The following is an 8,797-nucleotide window of genomic DNA, read 5'->3' as shown; positions in this document are numbered from 1 at the left end:
CCAGAATTTTAGCATTGATAAATTAAAATGTCAGTCCAGCATTTGAAAAAAATATGAATAATAACTACAATCTTCAAGAATATCTACTCCTTAAAAACTAACAATGGCCATAACTTGTCAGTTTGTTATGGAGTAAAAGATTGCTACTAGGAAGTTAACTTATTCTTCTTGCTTCTAAAAAATTATTTCTCAATGTGGGGGAAAAAAAACCCTCAACACTTCACAGCCTAAAGACGTATAGTTTGAAATTACCTTGTGGGAAGAAGAGAACTGCAAAGGTGTTCTCTGAATAGATTTTGATCTCTGCAAGGATATGAACTATAATGATCAGAGGGCATTCTAAAATGCTTCAAAAGTTGTTAAATCAAGGAATAACTCAACCTGGACACCCTTTATCTTTTCAAGATTGAATGCTAGTGAGCAAGAGCTGTAGGTTGCCACAGCAATAGTATTCGAGGTATAAAGATGAGATATTAAGTAACTGGACATTCTTTCAGCATGGTGTTAAGCTATTGTACATTCTTCCAGGTTTAACACATAACCCATACCTATATACAGCTGTACGTTCATATGTTATAATTAGGCAAGATCAAATTTTTATCAGTTGAATAAGGTTTTTGTTCCATATCAAATAAAAACTATAGTTCTGAAAAAGACAGTATGGTTTGTTTTCTAAATAAAACAGAGAGCTCTAAATATTATTGTAAATATGTATCCTATATAATTTGTTAATTTTTTACCGTCATTTTTGCATAAGTAACAGAGATAATATGTTGTGTATCATTAAACTTTTTAAATATAAAAGAATAACATCCTACAAAGGGAATGTTTGCAATTAAAAAAATTTAAAAATAGTGCATGCTACATTGAAGGGTTCAGAAAACTGGATTTAGCTACTTCTTCTCTCTGTTCTTCACTGTCTAAGATATATTTGCCATGTATTTTGCAAGTCCATGTTCTGTATTACTCTTCTTCATGCATCAAAATGATGGATAAACCCAAATATAGGAGATACATTTTAATAGTTCGAATGCATTTTATTTTCCTGTTGAAGGATTTGGCATTTACTCACCAATATGGTCTTTGTGATGTTACATTTTTACTAGGAATAATTGCTCTGAATAGCAATTATCTAAGTCAGCTCCCTACATATGCAGTACAGTTGGTTAGTTAGGATTGCTGTTTGTATCTACCTTTCTCCAAAAGTGATTGGAGCTTTGTCAAAGGTTAAGATGGCAGCAATACACTGGCAGTGTTTTAACCAAGGGAGACAGCAAGTACTGGCAATATTCAATTGACCCTTTAACTAAATATGTTCTTTGCAAATTTTTATTAATTAGCTTTTCTTCAAGCAGAGATTCGTTCTAAACGCTTGTCTTAAAAACAAGACATTGACTTCCAGGCACACTCTGTGAGCCATGTGATGTTGAAAAGAAAACCCTGCTGGGCATTAAGGTGGACACTTGCTGTAATGAGCACTGGGTGTTATATGCAACTGATGAATCACTGAATTCTACCCCTGAAACTAATAATACACTATATGTTAACTAAATTAAATTTAAATTAAAAATTTAAAAAAACTGTCATCAGGTTTTCTGCCTTACTTTCTTCACCAGGGAAAGAGGATATTGCGCTAAGTGATTTCTAAAGTCCGTTCAGTCTCTAATGTGCGATGCAATGAATAAGTTCAAATATGCTTATTATTCTCTTCAGCGAATATTTATCCTATTGCTGAAAAAATAACTAGATTCCACGTTTGAATTCTATGTTTCTATATATCAAAAATCTGGACAGTCACAAAAAACTCTAGACAAACAAAATATCAGAACTGTTAAATGATAGATAACCCTAAAAAAAACCTTGAGAAGTGTTTGGTATCTTAGAATCTATGTAGTATATAATCATCATCATTATTATTAATTTATTCTCAGAATGAACTGAGCATGTCATGTGATCCAGATGCCATGCAAAGATGTTTGGAGTTGTATTTTATTATTGTCTTAAAAAAAAAAAAGATTTACTACAATCTAAAGTTTATTTGTATTTTCACATTTTTGTAATATATTTGAACTAAGATATACTATACTAATTACATTTTAAAATTTAAATTTTAACTCTTTATTACTAGATATTTATGAATTGTCTGGTCACATTATTGCATTTTATTTATTTTCATACTAATGAAATTCATCACAGTAAACATAAATAATTTTATTTGTGAGTTGATTTTACACATAGTCGTTTAGGCCTTATAGCTTTTAAGCATTCCTGAAAAGTTTTGTAAATGAATATACCAATGAAAAAGCAATTGGTAAAGTTTAATAATGTATAGAGATTTGTGAAATATTACATAGCCCAACTTTGTAGTAATTTTTGAAATTACCCTGTACTTTCCTTCTCCACTGCTGTCAGCACAGTGCAAATCCTCATTACTGCATGTCTGTGTTTTATTAATATTCTTGCAAGTCTTCCGCCTCTGATTCTTTCCACTTCGTTTCATTCAGAAAATTTTGATAGAAAAACTTTGTAAGATACCATACCATAACTACCTAATCCTGAGGAGACTATGTTGCTGTTTCTCCACCTAAATGAAAAGTTTTATTTCCCCCCCGCCCCAACTGGTCTATATCAGTTCCCTCTTCCTCATCACTGCCTCAACAAAAAGCATCTTCTAGAAAAGGCATGCTAACTATCTGTTTTCAGACTGTGAAGCCCTACCTTACTTTTTTCTAGCCAACAATCACTTATTTACAAATGCATCTACCTCAAACCCCACCTGTTGCATGAAACCCTTTTCACAGCTTCAGATGAAATTGCCTGTACCAAATGCTCATCTCTAAACCTTTATAATATATCAAGTCATATATTATCAGTTAGCCATCCCTATTTATTGTCTATTTATAGCTCTAATATCCTGATTGACACATTTAACCTGAAGACCCTTATTATTAGCATCTCTAGGATACAGGTTTTTATCTTCAGAACCATACAGGATAAAAGCTTAGGGCTATTGGCCAGAACAGTCGGCTCCTGCATACTTCTGTCTCACCACTCGCCGTACCGCCTTCACCCTCTGGACACTAGCTGAAGTGATCCTTTCTCACACCATTTTCCATCCCTGTCCTGGTTTGCTTACATGCTGTCACTTCTGTCTGGCGTGTTCTTGCTCCTCCTCTGTCTTGTTAACTCCTATTCAATACTTAGATGTCAACTCAGCATCTTTTAGAGGAAAGCCTTCCCTGACCACCTCCTTGACGATTTTGAATCTCCTTCTTCTACACCCTCTTAACACCAGGCATGTCTCCTTTGCAGCTCCCAATATGCTTGGAATTTTACATATAGGTGTTTGTGTATTTGTCTTCTTTTCCCATTCAGTTAGAAAACTTCCACGTCTGGTATCTCAGTGCAAAGAATGTGCCTGAAATGTAGTAGGCACTCAATACTTATTTTTAAACTAAACCTTAACTCTACTACAGCTCATGGTTTCTAGAAATATGACACCTATTGATATCCTACATGGAAAACTCCCCAACAAGGGACATGCAGCTCTATTTGATAGGTCCACAATGCTTTAGCTCTTCACTTCAAATCTCATTAGATGAGAGTATCATTAAGAAAGTATTTTTTAAATGGAAAATATAAAGGGCTAGTTCTAAATTCTAACTGTACCTCCAAAGTGAATTTCATTACATAGTAACAAAGAATCTATTGTGAGCCTAGATATCCTCAACTTTAAAACCATCACAACAAAACAAAACAAAACAAAACAAAACGGGGCACCTGGGTGGCTTAGTTGGTTAAGCATCTGCCTTGGGCTTAGGTCATGATCTCAGGGTCCTGGGATCGAGCCCCATGTCTGGCTCCCTCCTCAGTGGGGAATCTGCTTCACCCTCTCCCTCTGCCCCTTCCGCCTGCTCATGCTCTCTCTCTCTTTCTCAAATAAATAAATAAAATCTTAAAAAAAAATAAAAACCATCATAACATCAACCATTCTTTCTGCTAGAATTAAGTTTATATATATTTATATAAAAATAAAATATAAATACAAAAATAAATATTTATATAATAATATATCTTATACATATTTTATACACTATAGATGATACATGCACTATATATATTTAATAGTTTAAATGTAAAATGCTATCAAATAATTTAAATTTTCCTAAAGTGGCACATAACATTGTCCTCAATATCCATGAAAACTTAAAATGTAAAAAGTCTTTTGGATTTATCATTAACCAAGAATAACGTCCAAGTGAAACTTCTTTAAAGCAAATTCTGTTGTGTAGTAAAAGGTGTTATAGTGAGTTTCTGGTGTGCTTAATACTAAAACAGAAACTGATAAGGCATCAGGCTAAACACTAAGACAGCGGAGATTTTTAAAGTCCATTAGATTATAATGTCATTGACATGAGGGAACCAGTATTTTACTTCCCTTGTAACCTTCTGCCTTTCACTCTATAGGACAGGATTTTGCACAGAGTGAATGGTCAATAAGTTATTGCTGTGGTGACTGCTAGATAACGAGTCATGAAGAGTAGCTAAATTAGAGTCAGGAAAAATCAGAGCTGTAGCAATCATGTGGGTTGCAATGAATATCAAGAGACTAGTCAAAGGACGGCAGTGAGAGAATACGATTAGTACACCTGGTAAGAGTGTTGCTGTGCAGCTATTCAGGAAGTAACAGACTGACTTAATGTGATGTAAGTGTGAATTCAGGAACATAAAGTAGAAAACTCACGATCTGTTATCACAAATTGCAAAGCAATAATTACAACTGGAAGAAAAGAAATCTCACTCGGTACCTTTGAAATTATACCATCAAAGGACTTTGCCGTCTTCACCTTTGTATTCGTACGTTTTAAATAACATTTTTTTAGAGAGTTAAATTGAAATGTTTCTTGCAGGGAGGAAATTGTAAGAAGTATTTATACACCCAAGTAAACATGGAATCCAGATATATTTACCTTCAAAACCAAGCTGCATAGTAACTGTGCTTGTATCTTTCAAATTCCAATGGCATTTTTCATTTTAATCTCATAGGCATTTCATGGTGTGTGTATATATATATATATACACATATATATAATTTATTATATATTATGTAATTATGTATATATATATTTAACAGTAATGTCATAACTACATGCGAAATGGCAATGATATGAAAATATTAACGTTCTTAATATATTAATTAAGGTGATCTTTCAACATATCTGTGCCTGTTTAGGCAATGGAGGGTGGAGGATTCTGGAAAGGGATCTGATTTTTGGGTTCCCATTCCATACACCTAGAACTCAGTCAAGCAGTCTCGTCAAATTGAACCGGTGGAGCAGGATGGCAGGGGAAAAGAAGCACTAAATTATAGATACTTTTATTAGCCAGCTAGGGAAGTCTCTCAGCCAAAGTAGATAGTAAATGCTATCATCAGACAGCTATAGCCTTAAATGCAGGAAAGTAAGTGATGCCCAGGAGACAGAAATAGGGTGAAAGGGGTGGAAGAGGCTGTGATCCCATAGAGCTCCTGTCCCCCTTCAGCTAGATGAAACATGGGGAGAGGATGTGGAAGGAAAGGGGAGAGTACCAATTAGCTTACCTGGTTCCTCCTAGCAAAAATGGAGAGCGCTGAAGAGAACATATCTAATTAAATTATGTTGAAGTTAACAGAAGATAATTGTTTTGTTTTTTTTTTTCCACTATCAGACAGATAGGAGCTAATGAGGAAGACCAACATTTTTTTCACAACATAAAGCTACTATAGTACTGTCCACATCTGAACATTACCTTTGTATTCCTGCCCCTTCCCCTTATTTTTTTTATTTTTTTATTTTTTAAAGATTTATTTATTTGTTTGAAAGAGAGCTAGAGAGAGAGAATGAGAGAGAGAGAGCATGAGTGGCCGGGGAGGGGCAGAGGAAGGAGAAACAGACACCCTGCTGAGCAGGGAGCTTGATGTGGGGCTGGATCCCAAGACCCTGAGATCATGAAAGGAGCTGAAGGCATAGGCTTAACCCACTGAGCCACCCAGGCGCCCCTCTGCCCCCTCCCTTTAAACCTGAAATTCACTTGATATGTACCATCATTCTGCATAGAGTAGAGAAAGATTTATAAAAATATGCATTTCCAAGTTAACTGGCCTATGAAGAAATAAAGAAGATTCCAGAAATATCTACAAAGTGTTGGTATTTCAGGAAAAAAAAAAAAGAAACAAAACCAGAAAACTAATTTTTTTCTGTACATCCTTGAACAAAACAAAATTGGGAAAGTATTAAATTGCAAAATCTTGTGTAGTTCAACATTTTAAATTTATATTCCCTTCATTTTGTTTACCACCCATCCTCCTCCTCCAACTCATTTCCCACTTCCTATTCAACACTAAACTTGATAATTAAGTTTTGAATCTAAGTGTCAGTGGGTGGGCAGTTCTCTCTATGCCACCACACTTCAAAATGATTCTTTCCCAAAATTGTACGAAAAGATTATCTACTCTCCCTCCTGATGATATGGACATCTTGACTCCTCAGATGCCCCAAACTTAGGAATATCTGCAGAGACACTTGAGTCAATGGAATCATAGCATGGGTAAAGGGATTGGTAGTGAGGACATTTGTTTAGGTATTCTGAGCTTCTCCCCATGCCTACTAATGTTCATTATATGGTTATGCATAATCTACCTTTGCATCAATTAATAATGTGTGTCCTTTTATATTCAGCCATATTTCACAAATTAAATTGTTAGAACATATTATAACTTATGGAGCATTCCTTTTGATTTTTAATTAACTTAAGCACTTAGAATATCAAACTTCTCCACTGTTAAATTGAAAATTTTCCTGTAGTTCTCACGTGATGGCTAGTAATGTAACTAAATGAGGGTATTTGACAGGGAGAGGAGATTTCTAATTTCTAATTATTTCTGACCCAGGATACGAAAATATGGTTTCTCTGCTTTGGCATGCTTTATTATTTGTGTCTTAGAATTGTGTGACAAAACAAGCAGCCAGTCTCTTGGTATTAAGATAAGTTGTTGAGAGCTAGTTTTATGTATCTTATGCTATATGTTTAATGTGGTGTGGTCAAATATACCAAATAAGTCATTATTTACTGTTAATATGCTAAATACCATCTTCCATGCATGCTTCTACATGGGGTTATGTTACCATCATTAAATGTAATATCATTTTATGGGGTTTGGTGTTGAGTACACCCACAGAATCTGCACAAAGATAACACTGTGCTGAAAATCAATATTACAAATTCCAGTTGTAATTCATTCATGTTTTCTATAATATCTAATGATAATTTATTCTAAAATGAATAAAGAATATTTTTGGCAACTAGAGAGCAGAGGGAAAGAGAAATCAAATTGCCAGACTAAATGAAATGCTATTATAAACCCAGATACTGTTTAGAATCATTCTGTTCAAAAATTTACTTTCTTTTTCTTTGTGTTTATCAAAATTTCTATTGCAGTCAGTAAACAAAAAAAAATTATTTAAAATAACTTATTATAAATAGTCATAGGAAAGCCAAGCTCTTCAGGTAGTCTTCTAACACACTGGGGCAGTAAAAGTGCAGAATATGCATTATAAACCAGGACAACCTAAGAATCAAAAGCCCCTTGCCATATTTCTTTTTTTCCACAGACATTTCGCATTGAGGAGGTTAGACATTTTTAAGTGGATCAGGGTATTAGACTTTGTAAGCATTACAAATTATTTTGAGAAATGCTATTTATTGAATATCTATAACATGCTAGGCACAGACCAACAAAAAATAATGCAACTCATGCTCTATTGCGACATACAATTAAAATCTCTACATATTTGCACTCTTATACTTGAAAAAGTCATGGATATTTCTATGATTATTTTGTGGATTCAAATCTAGCATCTCTACTAAATTCAATCTCAATTTTTTTAGGAGAACTATAAGGAAATAATTATGCTCTTCTGAAAGGAATATGACAAAGAATTACCTCTTCCCTACTTCCCTATATTTTGAGAAATTATTCACAAAGCAGTCATATATGTAAGATAGATGTGAGCTCTTAATTCACTCAGAAATATTCTTTTATAAAGAAATGACTTAAAGTAGTTTTGAATGGTGCCATGTGAAATGGAGACATTTTGACAGGTAATGTGGAGGAGAATATGAGAGCATTCTGGGTAAAGATTGAATACGAAGCAACATGTGGCTTGATTTTTATCTGTTCATCTGCATATCTATAAATCTATCATCTATCTATATATCTATTATCTATCTATCTATCTAATATATATCCATCTATCCATCCATCTATCTATTGAGTTAAAGAGTGAAATAAATCTGAGATTAGAGGGAACTATGGAGAATATTCCATGCCATTGACAAGAGTTGATAATTTCATATATTTTTAGGTAGACAATAGGTTGTTATAATATGCTTTTGAGCAGATTGATAAATGGGGACATTATAATTTAAGAGTGTAATATGGCTTTCCAAAATTTTGAACATGATATTGATTAAGAAATATATTTTACATTAAATCCAATCCCCTTACTTATGAAAAAGTTATTTCATGAAATGTTACTTATCCTGACTATCTACAAAGCACTTTGATATTTTCTATTCTGTTCTCTTACATTTCTGTTCCATTTCGTTGCAAAAATGTTAGTCTGCCTCCATTACATCTATTTCGTAATGTGCCTCTGGAGTTTGAAAAATACTGCCGTAGCAATAGCATCTATTGGTGATAATGTAGGAAAGATTAACTTGAAGAGAGGCTAACGTGGGAGGGTTAACTATGGAATAA

The sequence above is a fragment of the Leptonychotes weddellii genome, chromosome 13 (genome assembly GCF_054177405.1).
Source record: "Leptonychotes weddellii isolate Sample4059 chromosome 13, ASM5417740v2, whole genome shotgun sequence".
NCBI classification, from domain to species: domain Eukaryota; kingdom Metazoa; phylum Chordata; class Mammalia; order Carnivora; family Phocidae; genus Leptonychotes; species Leptonychotes weddellii.
The sequence above is the reverse complement of the archived record's forward strand: the minus strand, read 5'-3'. Positions refer to the sequence as shown.